Here is a 22,456-nt window from a genome sequence, read left to right as displayed (position 1 = left end):
AGTGCACCGTAGCGAGCGAGCCTGACCAGCATAAGGGGGGTTTCTCCCCCCCCCCACCCCCCGAGAAAATTTTGAAAAAAAAGTGGGCAAATGGTGCATTTTCAAGCAAATTTGAGAAAGCTTGAAGGTTAATAAAGCAATATTAAATATTAAAAAAACACCATTGCATGCAGTTGCACCACATTATTCATACACACATTCTCCCCCCCCCCTGCATCTCCCATCTCTCCCCCCCCTGCATCTCCCATCTCTCTCCCCCCCCTGCATCTCCCATCTCTCTCCCCCCCCTGCATCTCCCATCTCTCTCCCCCCCCTGCATCTCCCATCTCACTCCCCCCCTGCATATCCCATCTCTCTCCCCCCCCTGCATCTCCCATCTCTCCCCCCTCTGCATCTCCCATCTCACGGTGAGAGTGATTAGGGGTGCCGGGGTGCAGGAGGGAGGGCCAGAGGGAGAGTCTGGGTGCCGGATGGGGAGTTACAGCGCGGGAGAGCGGGAGGGCACGTGGCGGCCCCCACCCCTGCCCCCCCCCCCCCAACCTTCCCCCACCCCCAATCTCCCTCGCCCCCCCCAAGCTTCTTTGCCCCCCAATCTCCCTCTCTCCCCCGCATCTCCATCTCTCCCTGGTCCCACGGGTCCCTACCGTATGCGGCCACGGGTTCAGACGGACGGTGAGGCTGGAATGAAACAGACGTTTCGATCGGGGTGCTGGCTGGTGTGCAAAAGCGCGGGAGAGCGTGGCGGCCCCAACCCCTGCGTGACTGCTGATGTCTACTTTCGCTAAAGCCCCGCCTCCCATCCAATCCCAGGCCGCGGCCCAGCATATTTTATTAAATGAATGCGAGGATCCAGGGGGGGGGCAAGCGCCCCCCCTTGCCTCCCCTGCGGACGCCCATGTTGGGGCCGATTCACAAAGCAGTGATAAGTGTTTATAAGTGCGATAAATGCCTTTATAGCGCAATACTGTGACAAAGGTGAAAAGGAAGTGCGCAACTATTAAACAATATCACACACGTGAAGTGATAATACAGTGATAATAAAGGTATAATACGTGACCTATTAATCAGATTGGAGCGTCTGCAGCTGTGATACCGGGGATGGCTCAGAGCACCCCCTAGAACGTCAGACAAATACACAAAAAACACAGCGCACAACGCTCATAGTGCATTAAAAGTATATTAAGACAGTAAATCAATAAGGTAATTATTGTGCGTACATCAATAAAATTCAAATAAGCATTTTGGGATAAGTTACCCATCCACCAACACTGTGACCCGGATCAGATGTCATCAGCAGGGACCATGCACCAACACTGTGGACCGCGAGCTGTAGTGACGTCACTACCCGTAAGTGCTGGAGCGATGGACAGAAGGAGAGAAACCAGCCGTCGCGAAGATCCGCGGGACACGGCCGTTCCCCAGTGAGCCGCAAGTGGCTGGACACTGCTCACTTTTACCGGGGACAGTTAAAGGACTCCCTACTTACCCATTCGGAACCTGGGACTCACGTACCAGCTCCAGTCCCAGTAGATGACAACTGATCCGGTCCACAGTGTTGGTGCATGGTCCCTGCTGATGACATCTGATCCGGGTCACAGTGTTGGTGGATGGGTAACTTACCCCAAAATGCTTATTTGAATTTTGTTGATGTACGCACAATAATTACCTTATTGATTTACTGTTTTAATATACTTTTAATGCACTATGAGCGTTGTGCGCTGTGTTTTTTGTGTATTTGTATAGCGCAATACTGCCTGCTGCGCGGTTCACAAAGCAGTGATAACAGTGCAGAATCACTCTATAAAGGCTTTTTATCACCAATAAACAGTCAGTGATAAAAAAAGTCATACGGTCTGCCCAAAAATGGCAAATCCACCATTTTTTGCCAGTAAGTGCTATTCACGAATCAGTGATAATGAAATCGTAATGTAAAAGCTCACCATTTCTGTTCACCAGCTAAAGGCTGGTGCAAAAGAGATGGAGACATGCATAAAAGCATTATTATTTTTTTCTGCACATCATTAATACAAGAGGCTGGCAGCGGTTTCTAGGTGGTCCCCGTGGGTATCTGTGGGTCCTCGGGTGGTCCCCGCTGGTGTCTGGTGGCCCTTGGGGGGTACCCACTGGTTTCTGGGGGCCCTCGGGTGGTCCCTGCTTGTGTTTGGGGGCCCTCGAGTGGCTCCACGGGTGTCTGGGTGCCCTAAGGTGGTCCCCGTGAGTGTCTGGGGGCCCTCGGGTGGTCCCTGTGGGTGTCTGGGGACCCTCGGGAGGTCCCAGCAGGTGTCTGGGGGCCCTCGGGTGGTTCCCACGGGTGTCCGGGGATCCTCGGTTGGTTCCCACGGGTTTCTGGGGGTCCTCGGGTGGTCCCCGTGGGTATCTGGGGGTCTATGCTGGCCTGCGGTACCAATCCTGTGCTTTAAAAAAAAATCTATACATACATTCAAATTAATACATTCCCCCCCCCCCCCCAAATACCTACAATACAGTAATGGGCACAATAACTATTATCCAGTAATGGATAAACATTAGCCAGTCAGCATAAATTAAGTAAATTAACCTTTCTACTTACCCCTGTCATCATGAAGGGCGCCCTCATCAGCATACTGCAGTGCCATGTCCTCTGTTGCCAGAAAGAATACAAGAAATAATGCAATCTAATGGATAAAAAACACCTTAATCACCTTAGCGGTTAATAACCGCTATAGTAATTAAAGGGTGAACCCACCCTCCCCCGCTATCCCCCCGGGAGGCTTAACCATCCACCCTGGGCCCAAAAGGAGGTGATGCTACTTTAAGGGATAATGTCACATCCTTTTGAACTAATGTAACTTATCACATGGTATAGCAACCAACGGGATTGTCTTCAATCCCATTGACTGTAATACCAGGTGATATAGCTGTGTGGTTTTAAGGATGTGACATAAGTCCATTGGAGATGTCAAATCCTTACTAAAATAACAGAGGCGGGCACATCATACAGCGTTCAATCAGATTGGAGATGTACCATCTGAGCATAAAATGTGACGTCACAGGCCCTATATAAGGCCTCGACGTCTCATTTTACCTCAAGAAGCCGATGAGACAACATCGTATTGTGGATTTACCATGGGGTTCTGGATTGACAGGTGAAGATAGGAGATTACAGAAAATAAATAAATAATGACAGGGGAAGAAAGAAGACGGTAATACAAGATAAAACAAAGAAGAATTTTGTTACCTGTTCCAGATCTTGGCGTTGGATTGATGGCGTTGGATTGATTTTGATGACGTTGTGGTACGAGAGAATGCAGAATTACCGGTATTCGGAGGTTCATCGCTTCTAAAGGGAAGAAAAATATTAAATGTATGTAATTTTATTTTTACAGGTTTTTTAAATTGTATTTCTGTTTTTAATTGCCCATTGACTGATAATCTATTAATCTGGGCCGTTTAGGGTACAGATCAATACAGTAACAGCCAATTCATTTTTTGGCAAATGCTTTTTTCTATTGATTGTTGGTTTTAAATTTTCTGTTTATTGTTTGGCTTAAATTGTCTGTCATTTTGAGGATTTGTTTTTATCTATTTTCCGATTGTTTAGTGTTTTTAATTAATTATTTATTTTGTTGGCTACTGGTTTTAATTGATGTGTTGGCTAGTGGTTGGGGTTAGGGGACATCACCCCAGACCGGGGCCTGTATCTCAGGAAGTTGGGGGTCCCCGAGGCTGAAACCAATGTGGTTCAGCTCAAGAGACCCCCTGCTCATGTACACTATTATTAAAATCTATATTTTTACTGTACGATCACCTGTAAGAGCCGTGCATGGAGACGCAGCGCCTCCATGCAACTCTTACAGGCTGCATTTTATAGAATTATTGGCACGATAGCACTGATACAAAAAAACAGGTTGCACGATAGTGACTTTTTTTTATCGGCCTTAAAAAAAATGACCTTCACTTCTTAGTGAATCCCGCTCTTGGCTTCATGTTTTAAAGTGTGATAAAAAAAATCAGATTCGGACACAACAGCGCTGATGTTATCACTGCTTTGTGAATCGCCCCATTAACTGCTAGCTTGTGGTAACAAAGATTTTCTGATTACGTATTTACAGAATATTCTGTTCTGTTGACTTTTGGGTTATGAGCAGTTTGCCTTCAGTGTCCTAGGTTAACTGGAACTGTGGGGTCCATATGCCCCTTCACCTCCTCTAATTGTATTTGCAGTGAGAATACATAATATACTATGGACTCCGGAGTGGACCACCAGCAACACCCGCTGAGACATGGAGGTGAGAGAACTCACGACATCGCACACATACATGGGTGTGTTTAATGCTTTTAAACATCGTACACATTGTGAGTGCGATTCTTATACCTTTTTTTACATATAAAGTTTTATTTTTTGATCTGCACAATGGTCCCTCTCTCTTTTCTATATTGAGGTACCAACTACCTGACTCCAACATATAGGAACACACTGCCATGGTATTGGATACGCCCATATAAACCTACCGCACTGTGAGTAGGCACCACACAAGGGACAAGTTTTCTTGTAATTCACATTTTCAATACATCTACACTTAGATATTTCTGTGTGTTCTTTTTCGGGGTTGAATTTCTCCTACGCTCCCCCTGGATTTTGAAGAATACTTCCTTGTTTCCTTTGAGCTGTAGTTGCATCTTTCTGGGACCAGCGAAGACCATCCCTACCAGAGGGTCAGAGCAGAGGGTTACAACCGTGTATTTTCATTAGAATTTTTTCTACATAACACGATTACTGATCAGTTATTCACCTTGCATTATATAAAGTCACGAATTTGTCACTTGATTCACTACACCTATCACATTGGTGAGTGGGAGCGCCTATTTTTTTACCTCATTGTTTGCATATGGTCAAAGAACCACACAAATAAAGAAGCTCATTAAAAGATTGCTGCATATTTGCACAGATCTGGCAGAACATACTGAGCTTTACATATTAAATTAACCCAAATACTGTATGTGCCTGTGTATGGGCTCTGCAAATACATTTCAGTGGCTGCACTTATCCAATGTGTAATGGAGGCATCAACAGAAAGCGTAGGTTTTCTGCGCCACATTGTGTTTTTATTGAACTCTCTCAGTATTTGCGGTTGGATGGCGGAGCAGAGCGGGCGCTAGCTGCCCCCTCTCCCACGTTAGTTGCCAGTACAGTATGTGCTGTTTGCACTTTTCTTTCTCCATGATGCTGGCGCAGTGGTGCCCGATGTTGGTCCCATCTCCAGGGCTCTGCAGTTTCATTTGTCACTATCACCCACTCTGCACCCAGCAGGTACCTGCCAACTCTTTGGCCTAGAGTGGCCCTGGTGTCTGTCTGCGCCTTGTCCTGGTGGTGGCAGGCGGCTTTGGGTTGGTACATAGATTTTGGTAAGGGATGTTGTGTGGAGTCATTGGGGAGTTCCTGAGCTTTGGCTAATTCTTCCTCACTACATGTAAGAGAGAAATAAACAGATTTCGCTGACTAGCAAAACCCAGTATTAAAGTATGTAATGGCTACGAATGACACTGGACTGAAATAACATTGTTGCAATCTGCACCATTCTTTCTATCATAGTTGCGGGTGGCAGCCTTGTGTTTTGAGACATTAGCACAGACTGTTCTATTCAGTGTTATTTCTAGGACCTTTGTATACAGTACATCAGCAAAGTCCGAGCTGCCATTTCTCTATATCACTGCCTGACCTATCCCTCTAATCTCACTATACTTTACAAACGAATTGTACTGCGTTTGACCCAGTGACTTTGTCACCGGGAGTTCCGGCACTGGGGCTCTAAATCCTAAAATGACTCCTGTCATTCTACCTAAACATGTGTATATTTGTATTCAGCATTTGCTAATTGAACATTCTAGTATGTGTTACCATGAAATAAAATGCTGCAGATATTGTGATAACCTTTATATTCCATATGATGTGTTATAGCAGTTGGTAAACTGTTTGGGCTGAAAGCAGAGCGCAATGTCACCTTTTGGGTATGAGAGAAGGGATTCAGAGAGAGGTATCTTTTTTGCTTGTTGGCTTAGGGGAACTCACAGCTCTACAAAGTCTGTTATCTGTAGGACCTCCTGTCTAAGCCATGGTTAAAGAGCCTGTCACCCTCAGGACTTGACTGCACAAGAAAAATATGTGGGGTCTGCAACCTCTAGGATTCAGGACTTCAGTATTGGGGAACAAAGCAAACAAAAAGGGTAACACGATTGTCACCTCTAGATCTCAATAGCTCACAGGTTTAGCTCACTCATGGACTTCGCCATTTGGGGGGAGACGAGTTTGATTTTATGACTTGGTTCCTCAGAGGAAGGAAAGGCGCAGGGAATATGAGCATATCACTGTTGGGACTTTAGCCCAGATTTACCAATAGGTATTAATCTGTAAAACCTCTTTGAGCTTTAAATTAATAACCTAAAAGGCGCCTTATGGTTTCGCACCACTTAGTGAAGGGGGCCCATAATGTGTTATGGCCCTATATATGAATTATATTGTCCTGTCACCCTAGAACCACCCCCCTTAGTCACATCTCTTGCTTCTCGGTTCAACGCATACTGTACACGGGAGGAATAGTCCCCAGAATTACCACTTCTCACTACTTTCCACTGAATTGTCCATGAGGATGTCTAGACCGAGTAAAGAATGATATTGATAGAGGGCCCTCTGCTTTCTTCCCCTCCATCTTTTTCCTGCTACAAGGGTCAGGTTGTGTACCATGCAGGACTGAGAACTGACCCTGAACAGGACAGAGCATCGCTTGATGTCGTGAAATTGGTCGTCATAGCAACGACAATCCAAAACCTCATCGGATTTTATTCTTGCTTTACATTTGCTAAACCCCACTGCAATGCATTCTGGTCTTTTTGTAAGCCCATTATGCTAGGGACAACATAGGCAGCGTCTAACATGACATGAAGCATATACCATTCAAAAGCAAGAATAGCGCCTATGATGTTGACCAATGTACTCTTAAAACTGAGATCAGTGCTTGATTTGATGAGATCTATAGCAAAAAGAGTTCAGTGTGCGCTGTCCCTTTAAATTCTCTCTCTTCTATGTCCAAGTTATTTCTCCTTGCTGCTCCCAATCTCCCGTGATCAGCAGTGCAAATCCACATACATATAAACACAAAAGGGGCGCAAGAAGAGGAAATACAAAGACTTAATTAATCACAAAACAATCTTTTATGTGTCAAATCATGGAAACATATAACACTCAAATGTTAAGAAAAAGATCTAATACATCTATAGGTGTGAGTACCCCCACAGGATCGGGTTCTTTATAGAAAACAGCCCAACCGCCAAACAAATGTCCTTAGATGTAACAGGAAAAGGTCCCAGTTGTCAAGATGAAAAATAGCTACCAGTCTTAACTTTTAGTTGGCGTCCTCGTAGAGTGAGTTCAGGGGAAGAAGTGTCCAGTTGACACAAAACGCGTTGTGTGGTGAGGTCAAGACAGCGACGGTATACCCGGGATGACGGAGATCCGGAAACTGCGAACAGAGCTCAACCAGGAGGACGCCTGAGTGGCCATCAACAAGGCAAATCTGGTTTAGAAGCTGCATGGGATGGAAGGTACGGGGGTCCTGCTAACCATGTTTTCTTACCCTCTATTTCACATACATCTGCATGCAGTTTTGTCAGTGGTTGCACTGAGATATAGGACATTTTATTGGATGAGTTTCTTGGGTTGTGCCAATTTCTGCTTTTCTTACCAACTTTTTTCTCCATTTAGACACCAGGTCTGGGATGGTGTAAACCTATTTACCTAGGACCATGGTAACAAAAGTATAACATCTGGCAGGCAGACACAATCATACAGCTGGCTAAAGCACTGGAGAATCCATACATCAGTGGGTAAAAGGCCCATGGTGGCTTTACCTGCCCTCTCCTACGATGGACCCTGGAAGCCCGCTCACCCTTTCTACCTGATGCAGAGGGATTTGGGACATTGCTGCTGCGTATCAGAGCTTCTCCGTGCTCCCTTTGGTGAGATGTTTGATGTTAGTGCGTTCCTGAATACTGCCCTGCTCCCAGGGCTGCCGGGGCCCGGCGGCGGAGAGGGCAGTGGATATTCAGAGTTAACTGAGTGCGAATAGCCGAGCTGCTATGAACACTGTAATGTCAGTAGGTTTCTATGCCTTTATTCACTAAAAACAATCTGAAAGTCTTATAGCTCAGTGGTTATGCTGCAGGCCATTAGCATAGTGGACCAGGGTTCGATTCCTGGCTGGGGTGTTTACTTTTTTCCATTTTTTTTTTCTACTGAGTGTGAATAGCCGTGCGAAACACCTACTGACATTACAGTGTTCATAGCCGCACGGCTATTCGCACTCAGTAGAAAATAAAATGGAAAAAATAAACATCCCTGCCAGGAATCAAACCCCAGTCCACCATGCTAATGGCCTGCAGCATATCCACTGAGCTATAAGACTTTCTGATTGTTTTCTAGTGAATAAAGGCATAGAAACCTGTTCATAACAGCTCGGCTATTCGCACTCAGTTAAGTTCTACTGAGTGCGAATAGCCGTGCGGCTATTTGCACTCAACTGTGAATAGCCGTGCGGCTATTTGCGCTCAACTGTGAATAGCCGTGCATATTTGCACTCAACTGAGAATAGCCGTGCGGCTATTTGCACTCAACTCTGTATATCCACTGCCGGCAGAGAGGAGTGGGAGGGGGAGAGATAGGGGGACTGAGAGGTAAAGAGGGTGGGGGAGGACACTCGTTGGGCTGTCAACAGGGAGTAGTGACCCCCACATTGCTGAGCTGCTTGTCTGCACCTACAGCCTCCCTCCCCTGTTAACATGCCGGGACTGGGTGTACTTTAGTACTGGGTCTAGGAAAGCAGTTGGTGGCCCTGACCACTCCTCTCCTGTGAGTGACACTAGTTCTAGGAAGAGGAGTGGGACAATAGGGAACGCATCGGCATGAAGACCCCCCTATGTCACATCCCCCTGTCACCCACTACTTGTCACCCACCCTCACTGCATGTGTTAGACTGCCCTGGTGAATGTTATTTGTACTGTGCGGCCCCTGTTTCCTGCCACTGACAGCAGAAAGTGGATCGGAAGCCGAGTATCGCACATTGTGTGCTCATTTGCATGGCACTACCCAGAATCCTTATGTGAAGCTGACAATGGGGAGCTTGAAGCAGGTACCTGTTGAAGACATGCAGGGTACTGTATCTGCAGAAGTTTGACAAGAAAGTTGCCTTTGATGTTTTCTCACAGTCTCTGCACAGCACTAATATTGTCGGTTTGATACAAAAACCACTGAAATAAATGGTACAATTGGCTTATATTCACCACAAAAAGAAATATTATTTATTTTGTTATTAAAACGGAACTGTCCTCCTGAGCCTTTCCATTTACATCCAGGCCGGTGTGATCTCACCTGGGGGCTTCTGAAAAACAAAAGCGATCGTTGGAAAGAAAATCTGAATGTGCGTCACAGCGCCCAAATGTAACATTGTGTCAGGTCGGAATGTTCTGTGGCCTGTCCATACATTCTCTGTGTGCTCACACATTGTGTCCATTTAGGCTGTTTGTTAATACTTATTGAAACATTATGCACACACTTGTACTGAGAAGGCAAATCTCCTCTTTTCTGTAGTAAGGCATAAGGTTAAAATAAACACACGATTCGTTGTTGTTGCACTGAAAGTGGTGAGTAGCAAATAGTGAAAACAGAGGCCCATATTTAATACTTGGGTGACGCAGTACTGTACATAGATTAGAGAGAAGAGAGTTCACCATGAAAGAGAACCTAGGGAGATGGAAATCTTTGCCCTGAAAAACTTAGTCTGTCAGGGGTGCGCAAACTTTCCCCGCTGCACTCCCCTGCCTGCTCTCCCCCTCTGCTCGTGCCCCGCTACTTACCCTGTCTTCGGCGTCAAATGATGCCGCAGGGTCACGTGGCAACGTGATGTCACGTGACCCAGCAGCATCATTTGATGCCGCATTGCCATGGCGACGCGTGCCGAAGACAAGGTAAGGGGCGTTGCAGGGGCCTCACGTGATCCCCCTGCATGTCATTTAAATGCCTTGGGGGGGGGGGAAACACGGGGCTTCTGTAACCGTTGCGCCCCCCCTGAAAAATCTTGCGTGCCCCCCAGTTTGCGCACCCCTTGTCTAAGTGAATGTGGTATTCAAGAGTCCAGGCGTTGGATACAGAAATCTCACATATCCTCATTTAGATTGTAAGCTCTCCGGGACAGGGATCTCCTTTCCTATTCTCTAATCTTATTGTGTTCTAACTCCCTGAACTGCATTGTCTCTCTTTTAAAGCGCTAAGAACAGCTGTAGACGCTATATAAATATATACATCAGAGACCAGGAGGACACAGATGCCCAGCGCCTTTGGGAGGTAAAAATTAAAAGATGGGGGGGGGGGGGGGGGTAACAACCATTTTGTATCAAAGTTCTCACGAAAAACAACTGTCACATTACATGCCATACAACATTTGGTAAACACCATATTTTACATTCAGCCCTCCCATATCCTCTCTCCCTCTGGGAGCGGGTCCCTATCCAGCATCCCAGGGCTCCCAGACTCTATCATACTTCCTAGTGGTGGGGTTCAGAAATGAGGTAAGTTTCTCCATTAATTGAACATCATTGACCCTTCTAATAACCTCTCTTCTGGAGGGCGGGAGTGTCTTTTTCCACGCCGCTGCTACAGCGCATATAGCTGCTATTAGAATATGAAGGATCAATCTTTGTGTATAATTATTCACATCCTCCATAGGTTTAGCTAGAATAATCAGAGTTGGGTCTAGCGGGATTTTGATATCAATCGCATCTTTTATTAATTTAAAACTGTCCTCCAATACGCCTGCATTACTGGGCAATACCACCATATATGTGCCAAATCCCCTAATTGTCCACACCCCCTCTAGCATTTGTCCGAGGTCCCCGGGAACATCTGCTTTAGTCTTCTGGGAGTGTAGTACCAACGTAACAAAATGTAATATATATTCTCTTTTGTTGTATACTGTACTGTAACTATATACTGTATAACTATACTACTGTAGGTTAGACAGCACACACGTCTAATATAAATGTACTGTACAGTGTACATACTGTACTGCATGTAATACTGTATATACTGTACAGTAGAAAATGGAAAGGAAGGGCTGTCATAAAATGGTTATTTTGAGTGCCATACTTACCTGTATCATACTTACTGTATCTGTACTTACCTTACTACAGTACAGTACAGTACCTTTCTACATTCCGGTGGCCTGCCCATTACGCTGTAAAAGAACGGGCAACACACTAGCAATATGATCAATATAGTTATTGCATCTTTGTACGGTGAGTATGTCGTTCCAGAAACTCATTATTCCTTTTGCTAATTCATCCTTTTTCGGACATTTTCACAACTTTTCGGAAATGATCCTTCATTGCATGCCATACCAATTCGATGAGATTCAAATCTGGGGATCTGGAATTGAAGGGTGGAAAAAGGTGAATTAGTTTAAGAGATATAAACAGTGTAAAACAATGAGAAAAAGTTACCTTACAGTACACTGGAGAACTTACTCCGGTGGCGTCTTAACCCAGTTGATACAGCTCGCAAGAAGATGGGTAAACGAGGCAGTATGTTTAGGGTCATTTTCCCAGAATAAATGGTGACCAGATGGGAAATCATGTCTAATGTATTCAACAATCTGGGGGGACTATTTTCTCTTGGAAAAATACTTTATCCATGATTCCTGGAACAAGAAAATATTTTTTTTACATTAGGGTACTGTAGCAGGGGACTTATCCCTGTTCACAAATGTGCCTCTAATCCAGCAGTGTGGTGGTTAACTGCTGGTAGCAAATTAACTAACACCACCTGCCTGATTACAGGTGGTAGAAAAAGCCTGCCTTTGAGACAGGAAGTGACTCCTTAGCTCATGTGTGAGCTGAACTTTGGAGACAGAGCAGAGGTTCTTTAGTCTCCCAGGAGAGACAGACCAAGAGAACACAGATCTCTGGAGCTGACAAATAAGACTTCTAAACCTAGATGCTGACATTTTCTGTGCACACACGGGTTAGGTTCCAGGAGAGCAGAGAAGCTTCACCTACAGCAGTCAGCTAACAGATAAGACTTTTATAACCAAGACTTTTTATATCTGTTCATTTCATGCTATGTGTTTGAGAGACATGCTTATCTAAGGGAGTTGTGAATTGCATTGTATCTCACTAGAAATACTCCCAAGTGAATAGAAGCTTTGTTTACCCCTTGTTTGGATGGTTTCCTGATGTTAAGGAAAAGGTGCAATAAAAGGCTTATTTAATTTCACCCTAATCAGCCTCCCTTGCATACCTCTCTGAGCGTCCGTCTACAGGTACCAAATACTGTACACTATAGTTGTACAGTGCATAAGGCCAAAGCATGTGACTTTGTGCATTATTTTACCGTCAAAGATAATGAGGCATCCTGGTCCACGTCTAGAGATCGCACCCCACACATGCACCTTCACTGGGTGCTTGGGATGCGGCTTCAGAGATGGGCGTCCTTTTTTGTGGAATGCAAAAGTGGCAAATCTCTTGAGCATCAGTAAAGATGACATCCTTAAAAGTCTCGCCACTTTTGATCCATGCCCGTGCCTGGTCCACTGTTTTGGATCTTGTTGGCGTCCATTATCATAGGATACGCTCTGTAATGACAAGGAATAATTTTACAGGTTCAGTGAAACCACACTTTTACCTACTGTCCAGTACTAACTACAGCACAGCACTCTGCATACAGGGGGGTATTATTACTGTAGTTTATGTCGTACTATTTGCAATATACAGTACTGTACTTTGTTACAGTAAGACACTTACTTTACAGGTCCATATTTCCATCCCAATTTGCATCTCATCTGCCTGATGCTGTTCTCAGATGCTGTTATATTGTAAGTTTTTTCTAGAGCAGTTTTGACTCTTGCTGCTCACCGCTCATCATTCCCTTCACTGATTTGGTCCACCAGAAGCATTGTTGTCCTACAGTGTAAAGGAAAACAGAACAATTTGTTACAGTAGGACCCAAATTTTCACTAAAATAATTACAAGTTAATCTTGTATTACCTGAATAACAGGCAACAGTTTGTCATATGCAATGCAGTCTGAAAAAGAATGAGAATGTGTGAATGTCCTGTATCGCTCTGGGGGAGGTGTCGATAAGCTGTTGAATGTCCTTCTGCTATGCTTTGTGAGGGGGGAAGGTGCAACTTTGCCAGTCCGAGTGTGCAGGATAATACACTGTAGTTCAAAGACATCATTTGAACAGTTTTACAATAAAGGTTCCCTGCGGTACATACTGTAAATAACATGGGTGTGTGTCTGAGATATTTCCATAAGCAGTATGCAAAGCAGACCAAGCCTAGCAAAAGGTGAAGGTTTTCAATAGTGTAACCCCCCCCCCCACAAAAAATTAGACGATGCTACCTCATACACATATACAGTCGAAATAAAAAGTTAGTGATTTTAAGAATGTAAAAATTGATCACATATTAAAAACATGCATACAAGACGTTATTAGAGTCATAGACGACAATTTTTTTTTCTCTAAAATAATTGCTAGCAAAAAATTACTGTAAAACACACTAATGCATTTTACCAGTAATAGTGTAATTACAGTACATACTGTATAGTAAAGAAAACAAAAATACTTACTCTGTTGTGACTTTGGGACTCCGCTTTACACCTTTTGCCTTACAATGGGCACGATAACTGTGTGAAAGCGTGAATAAAAAATATATAAGTTAGGATTCAATATTAACAGAATAACGAGTGAGTTTATTGGCATACAGGTGCACATAGGAGACAGCTTATTGTATTTCATTGTATGTCTTCATTTATATAGCGCCATAAATGTACATAGCTTATAAACAAAGCTCTCTGGCATATAATACATTTAAACCCCAATACTAAAGCTCACACCGCCTTTATGGGGTGGTTTTTACGTCATAGAAAATAATTGAAATGTATTATAAAAAACAAATGAAACTGAGAAAGTCAGCTAAAATCATTATTCAAGCTCAGTAACCTTTTCCCTATATTACGCATCTGGGTGTTTGTGTATTCTTTAATGGGGTGAATGTGAGAAATGATTTCTATCTCTGATTCCACCAGACACTTGAATGTTAAGAAGTCGATTCTAACTCTAATCCCACTTCTCAAGGCTGTACGCACCCTCCTTTCTTCTGCAGCTGGGCTGGCCAGGGCTGGTATCAACAATGTGCTGAGAGCGAAACATTCTTTCAAACCCAAACTGCTTTCATGCTTTCATGTAGACAAACATCAAAATGGATGACACACAAAGACAGAACACATCAAAATGGATAAAAGACTGGGACAAGAACACATCAAAATGGCTGTGAACAAAATGGCTGCTTAAATGTGACCAAAATGGCTGCTTTGATCCTAGTGCTGTTTACTTGAGACCCCCTATGTCACTTTCTCAGTCCCCCCTTTTTATTCTTAAAACACTCCTTTTGAGAATGACTGATATGATATTAGTCCAGAGACACACATTGTATTTTGGGGTGCTCCATCATCTGATAGTGCTCGTTGGTATAAATCAGAGGAAGAGAGTGCCTGCACTTTGTTGTCATAGTCAGAGGAAGAGGGTGTCATGGCAACTTGTGAAGGGTTATAATATACACAAATAACTGGGTTGAATTGAACACGACTTAGATATAATAAATATAGTTTATTCCTTAAAGAAGGTGAATTCACAGAATTATACAAATAACATACAAGAATATACACTTACTTAGGGTTGGGCAATGAAGCAATCAGGTACAGGATTGGCAATTCATTCAGTCAGCAGGAATTCAAGTAGATGTAATAACGAAGACCCCATGAAGACAATGGGTATAGGGCTGATACTGGTTTATATGGGATTCCAGTCCTATACCCTAGCATTGGGTGCCAGACATTGGGTGACAATTATCTGCACCCAATCCCTCCTTGCCAGCTAACGTGGGAAGCATTATTGGATCAAGCACCCAGTTAGTTGGCACATGCGCACTTCTGACCCTTGGGGTCTCATTTCTATAACCCCACACTAAAGACAGAGCGCCTAAAAGTCAACCAGACATATATCTGGCCAGGAAACCCTTTGTCTGTAAGTGTGAACTATGGCTCTTACAGACCACTCAGGCTCTGCGTTTCTCTGCCCTATTGTACACAATCAGAGTGGTCAAGCCTTTGATCAGGGGGGCTGTTGTAGACAAAGGGTCGGCCTCCTGAACATTAACATAAAGCAGGGCTAGTAACTTTACCGGGATTTTATACCAGCCTTGCAAAACAACATATTCTTTAATATCTACACATATTAAAATAATCCGTTCGACAGGGCCGAGCGGGTTGAAACTTGCCAGACCCTCATGCCGGAGGGGACTCTCTATGGTGGCAAAGTTTCAGCTTGCTGGGACTGACAGAACCGGAGATACACAATTACAGTTTTAAAAGCACATTTTCCAAAGAGGATTTTTCCGCCATGCAAGTCAATGGCAGAAACCCAAACTTTGCAATTACCCTGACTCCGTTCTATTGCTCCGAGACCGCAGCATTGTGGAATCATAACGCAATTCCTTCATTAGCAAAAATCAGGAACAGAATTTGTTTCATATGCCACATGGAAAAACTAACAAGCCTAGTTAACGATACGGGTGATAAATTCCAAAAGGTCTGGTTACCGTGGTTGGCCCAGACAGATATCCAGGGGGTGAATAATGCCACAATCTGGCTTTGATTGAAGTAAATGAGTTTTCCTTCAATGGCTGATTGGGAGCCAGATAGGACGGGCTGACGTTAGGGAAGACCCACCCCCTTAGGTAGCTCCCTCTGGGATTCGCTAAAAGAGTGGAAGTAGTATCTCTCGTGCAGACTGTCGGGTGCTTCAATAGGGTTGGAGCTAGTACCTGATGGAAATGACTCCAGAATACAAAGATGGATACTCATCGCCTGACCTTGCCCCCCCCCTACCTTCCCCCCCCCTTCCTTCCCCCTTCCCCTCTCTCCTTCGTCGTCCTGGTTCTGTAGCTGTGTTGTCTTGTCGTCTCCCCATCACGTGTCCGTTCTGTGTGGTATGTTCCAGACAGTTGTGCCTACTGTGGACAGTTATCGACAGTACTTTTTCCCATGTATGTATGCACAAAAAACTAATAAAGACAAAGTTGAAAAAATAAAATAATCCGTTCGACTGGGCCGAGCGGGTTGAAACTTGCCAGACCCTCATGTCGGAGGGGACTCTCCATGGTGGCCAAGTTTCAGCTCACTGGGACAGAACGAACCGGAGATACACAATTACAGTTTTAAAAGCACATTTTCCAAAGAGGCTTTTTTCCGCCATGCAAGTTAATGGCAGAAACCCAAACTTTGCAATTACCTTGACTCTGTTCTATTGCTCCGAGAGGGTCGGTATTTGCCATGCAATCCTGACAGAACTAGGACTACATGGTGACTGAATCCCAGCCCACTAGGTTGAACAGAACCGGAGTTATGGGCTCCAGGTTTCTGCTCATTCTGACTTAGCTGTTTTTACTCGCGGCTTTTACCTCCGCCATTAAAGTCTATGGTGCGACCCTTCTAGTGAGCGCGACCCTTAACCGGGGTCATTAACTCTCGGACCCAGTTGGGGTCGAGTGAGGGGGTTCCTAGGGTCTAGGGGCAAAAATAATTTTATTCCTGGGTGCCCTAGAACCTAAGTTTCCCATGCCAATTGAACATGAACTTGACCGGGGAGTGATCAAAGCTCTCTTCAAGACAATGTTTCTGCTTTTGCGGTCTGCGGTTTGGATGGCTGCCAACCCGTTCCTGGAGGTCTGAGTCGAGGAATCCCCATTGAAATGTATGGCTCCATTGACATTCAATGGGGAACCGCCGCTCCTCCTCTCAGGCGCCACCTGCAGGTCTTCTACGAGAACGGGCCCAAATTGCTGGAATCTTTATAGGATTACATGGAGCTGCAATGGTGACCTATGGAGAAACTGCAAAATGGAGCCTGCAAAGGCAGGAAAAGAGAACAAATGGCTATAATTACTAAACTAACATTAACCCTTTCCCTCCCGGGTGGATCCCAGTGTGAGTGTTGGTGCAGACACTGGAATGGGGAAAACACATAGTCACAGGGGAATACACATTTGGTGCTTAAGCAGGGGCATAAAAACAGTACTGGACATCATTCCAGTTAATCCCTCGCCTCCCAGGTGAGAGCAGGGGGTGGCCAAATGGGGTGTAACCCCTTTAATACCCCCTCTCCATGACAGAGGGTGCCTGCCCTTTGCTGTCATAGTCTCGTATGGCACTGCGGCCAGAATGTCTTGCAGAGTTAGATCACTGCCATTGGTATCTTCTTTCTTCAGGGGTCTGCTTCTGTTAGCATCTACAAAAAGTGGCGTCAGAGTGGAAGAAGGGGTAGCACATTTTTGGATCATACCTTTGCAGCAAGTGACACACATATATGACAACAAGTACCACTAACACACAGAGCAAGGCATTCACCATTTTCGCTCCCAGTGATCCAAGCCATCCGCCAAGCCCCAAAGGATCCCATTCAGTGTCACCTCCCTTTCTAAGTCTTTCTTGAATCTCTTCTATTTTGTCTAGTTCATGCTGCACTTTGCCACTCTGATCTTGGATAAAAACAACACAACATTGTTCTTTAATTAGGGCACATACACCTACTTTTGAAGCCAAAACATAGTCTAAAGCCATTCTGTTTTGTAGGGCCATAGTCTATTTTGAACCTGCTCTTGGTTTAGTGATGCAATCGCTGTAGTTGAGTAATTGAGAACATCATCTAGTACATCTACAAGTACATTGAGTCTGTCATATTGCAACCCAACTCCTACATTTGGAAATAAATTAGCCAAAAACTGTTCTTTCCATAAACCACTTTTAAGCTCTGAAGTATTGGGTGTTTCTCTCTTGTTTCTGTGATGCCCTGTAGGTAGTTCTTTTGGTGATAGTAAAAGCAGGGACCACTTTTCCTAAATAACAAGACCCTATCCATTTACAAGGCAGTACTCTATATGCCCATTTCCCACAGAGCCAAATACACTCCACGGGGTAGACTAAATTTCTACATCTGCGAAAAATTGTGTCTGCTGATAAAGATGTGTTTTCGGCTATATATCTCATGGCTGCCTTTTGTATCGCTCTGTATTGTGTCAGATTTAGTGTACAGTTTCTATGCATTTGTACCAATAGGAAATTGGCCCTCTTTCTTTATTTACATATATTCCTAGTTGGAAATAACTAGTTGGTAGGAGGGAGCACTTCCACTTGGCTTCTGATGAAGCGCTAATTAATGTGTAGAGGGTTTTGCAAGGTTCACACGTCCAGGTTTAAGTGTGATAACTGTTTGTTGGAAGAATCCCTAACCTAGACGGTCCCTTTAGGATTCACGCATTGAGTGCTCAGCCCTACTGCACCGACACACTTTATTCGAGCAAATACCCGGTATGTACCTGGCAGATACCTGGAATGCGCCACTCCTAACCTCTGACAAGCCCCGTTGCATTTGCCTTCCCAGCCTGGGTTCATGCCTGGCTGATGGGCGGCTGATCTGTTAAATGATAATGATTAGGATTTAATAGGCTGCAATGATTTGCGTGTCTACCAGATGGCATAAATTCATGAATTGTAATGCAGTTTATATATATATACTGTGCAGTATTGCAGCCAGCGGGAATAAAATGCTTCAATCCCTGCTTGGAAAATAACTCAATGTACTCGGGCAGAAAACAGTCACAAACCTCAATACACCCGGGTATACCCGAATTCGTGGGACTAGCCAAGCTCGAATAAAGTGTGTCGCCAGTGTAGCTAAGCTCGGCACTCTCGCGAGACAGCCCGCCTAGCCTACAGTCACTCGCTGGGTTCACTTTCGGTTTCCTGTTTCCGGTGGTGATCCGCGGTGTATTGTGAAGGAGGCCTGTACATTGGGAGCGTTGGATTGGTGTGGGGTCCCCAGCGTACATGCAGGAGCACTTGATTGTAAGTTTGTGTATGTAAAGTGTGCTACAGTATTAAAACTGGATTGTTTGCCTAAACATTTTTTCCTCTCTGCGCTCCTACTATTTGTTTTTAGGAGGGAGCTCTTGACCTATGGGATGTTGCCGGTATTTCTGCTTATGTAACAACCTCCAATTGGGATTGTATTCATCAAGGGTATCCTGTTATATTTTCTGGAGAATTTTCCTTTCATCATTTCGGGTAATCGTGGCATTTCATTAACTGCAGGTGTTAACTCTTCATGAGTATAAGGGATGCCAATCCACGGTGATTCCTGGTTATGAGGCACATACCCACATACCCAGCAAGATTCGTGAATACCAGATCTATTGTACACTGTTCTACATGTGTCCAAAAACATATTGTCTTTGTCCCAAGGGGTTAAATGTAGGTCTCACTTATCTCGGAGATGTACCGGTAGACTTAGTGATATTTGTGGGTGAGACGGTGCTTACTGTAGTGTTGCCTGGGACATGGGAATTTGTTTCTGCGAAATACAGGGACCATAGAAAAATTTGTATTAATGACAAGGCTCCGCAGAGCATTCCCACTACAATTTTGTCATCTCTCTGCGGGCGATACTTTCGCAGGCCCAATGATGCATACATCCTAAATTCTAACTTAAACACACTCTAAAGAATAAAAATATTATTGAGTCCTGAAAGAAAGAAAAATACAATTGTTTGGATAAGACCCGGCCTTGCCTGGAGTCTTATTCCCCCAGGGGTTAACGGTCAGGGTTTATTTTGCCCTTCAAAACGCTAACTGGACGCGACTGTGGGTAGTACTGGGACGAGCTTCACGTAAGTAACATGGATCCAGGAAGAGATCTCTGCCACTTTAAGTGCTGTATTGGTGGTGAGTAGTACTTTAATGGGCCTTTCCATCTGGGATGAAGAGCGTTCTTGCATAGAAAATGCTTGACCATTACCCAATCGCCTTCATTGAGAGGATGCTGCTTTGTGTTCTCCTTAGTAGACTGTAGTTTTTGTACCTGAGAGTGGAGAGATTTAAGAGATTTCATTAATCTCACACAATACACACTGATTAAATCATCAGTGAGAGCATGATCATACAACATTAATGCTAATGTGCCAGCACTAACCATTGGCCTACACGTTATAATTTAATGTAATTTAGTTTTGCCTTGTGGAGTACTTCTGATTGACATAAGCGCTAAAGGGAGCGCATCCGGCCATTGCAATTTTGTTTCAGCACAAATGTTGCTAATTTTATTCTTTAGGACCCCATTAGTCCTCTCAACTTTCCCTGCGCTCTGAGGATGATATGGGCAGTGTAAATGATAGATAATACTTAGAAAGTTATCCAGATCCTGGATTATAGCGGCAGTGAAATGTGTGCCTTAGGCTAAAAAAATATGCTGAGGTATTCCATATCTGGGTTTGAACTCATGTAGTAGCCTTTTAGCCACTGAGTGTGCGTCCGTGTGCTGACAAGGGTATGCTTCAACCCATCCTGAGAACATGCAAACAACAACCAAAACATATTGATAGTCAAATGTCCTTAAGGCAGCCGATAACAACAGCTTTTCCAAATAATATTAACTGCTATTTTTGTAATATACACTGTTACATATGAGAAGACCCAAGTGTACAAAAATGGAGCTTCTTCCACAGCCCAAATGCAGACTAAATTTTTCATGGCATCCCAAAAATAAAACGACGGTACATTAGAAGTGGCAGATAGATTCTTGACATATAGTTTGGACAGTTTATTTGTTGTTTTTACCAGCAATTTTTTTAAAAAATATTCCCAAACATATCCTAATCAACAAATAAAATTGAATATAGTTACTGGTTACACACAGACAGAAAGAAAGCACAATACACAAGCATAATTTCACACTTCTCTCATAAACACATCTTTCTGACTTATCCTAATAATAAGAAAACAAAACAGTTTGATACTGCAAAAGAAGTTTAAAAATGTCCTTCTCTTTCCCTATTCTGTAACCTGCTTTTGAACCTAATTTAACACTATGGAGCTACTGTACGTAACTTTCATGTCTGGATTGTCTCTCACATTCTTTAAACTGGAGGAGTGGGACTGGCTGTTTGGGCTGCTTTTCTAATTCTTTCTCGGTGTGGATCAGCCCCCCTGACAAAGGTAATGCACCCTGAGTAGCCAATAATACCGACCTCTATGTAAACAAAACGACTGCATTGTTAACTTCTTACCATGTTGAGTATGGCCGGGATCTTCACCTTTTTTCTTCTTACAGACCACTTTAGTAGTAATAATTATGTGGAGAACCACCCTACATACTTATACCATCTATATATTAATAAATGTTAATAAAATATTTAGCAAAACGATTGGGGCAGTGTGTCTGAAAACCGGCATGTCACAAACCAGCATTCAGCTTTGATTGGCTGACGTGAGTTTGAGAGATTTCTGTTTCAATAAAGACTTAGCGCTTCTGTTTGTGCTTTGACTCACATACCCCATAGATTGTACAAGTATTGCCAAAGAGGTTTTTAATGTGCATGTTAGTAGGTGTTTATAGGTCGTTATAGCAGGTATATTCCATGCATGTTAGCTCTAGGTAAAAAATCGGATTGCCAGGTGTCCAGTATTGAACCGGACTGTCCAGTATTTGGACAGTATTTTCTCCCCAGAAAATGCAGCGCACCCCCTGGTTTGCATTTTTTGTTTCTATAGCAACCATTTACCAAGTCAAATCCCCTTCCTCTTCTGAAACAGGCTCTGGCACACCCCTTTTTGAGCCCTTCCCTCTCACTAGTAGTGCACAAATTGTATCTAGTGACAGCCTGGTCACATGATCTTCCCAAAAGAACTTTGCATCTTTGGTACTCTTCTGCTGCACTAAAAGCCATTTAGTGAACCCCCGAGACGAATCTTCACCGATCGATCACAGGAGAACAGATTGATCTGCAACTTAGCTAATTACTCATCATTGTTACTTATCATTGTGTGGATTGTAGTGGTGCACACTTCACTGAATTTACAGTGATCACCTATTAAGTTTTTTGCGCCGTTTTATCACTTTTCACCAGTAACCAGCACCCAGCCACGACACTGCTCTGCTGGGAACCCCCAGCACACCTGCTTCAGAACCCATCCACGACGCTGCTCTGCTGAGAAACCCCAGCTCATCTGCTCCAGCACCCATCCACACAGATGTCAACAGCACTCCTCGCACAAGATCCAACTCAGTCACCTGTATGCTGAATGGTTTAAGTTGTGTCGAAATCCCTGACAACTCATCGGTGCAAAAGATTGATCTTCTTTTGGAGACCATGTTCAATATGGATAGGCGTATGGATAAGATGGAGAGGAAAATCGCGGGAATCTATTCTTTGCTTGGAGTCCCTGCCCCTGTATTTCCGACGCAGGAGCAGGAGGGTGGCCTGAATTTGACCTTCCCGCTTTCAACACCAAGAACACCATGGGCCCCCCCACGCTC

The 22,456-nt window shown here is 44.1% G+C and overlaps 1 protein-coding gene across 1 annotated transcript in view; it reads right to left on the bottom strand.

Moving 5' to 3' along the window:
- C8G (complement C8 gamma chain) overlaps positions 1–22,456 on the bottom strand; it is a 251,962-nt gene that overhangs the window by 94,469 nt on the left and 135,037 nt on the right. The window lies entirely within an intron of this gene.

Source organism: Ascaphus truei, chromosome 21 (assembly GCF_040206685.1).
Source record: "Ascaphus truei isolate aAscTru1 chromosome 21, aAscTru1.hap1, whole genome shotgun sequence".
Classification (NCBI taxonomy): Eukaryota; Metazoa; Chordata; class Amphibia; order Anura; family Ascaphidae; genus Ascaphus; species Ascaphus truei.
Note: the sequence above shows the minus strand (reverse complement) of the source record. Positions and strands in the feature narration are given on the sequence as shown.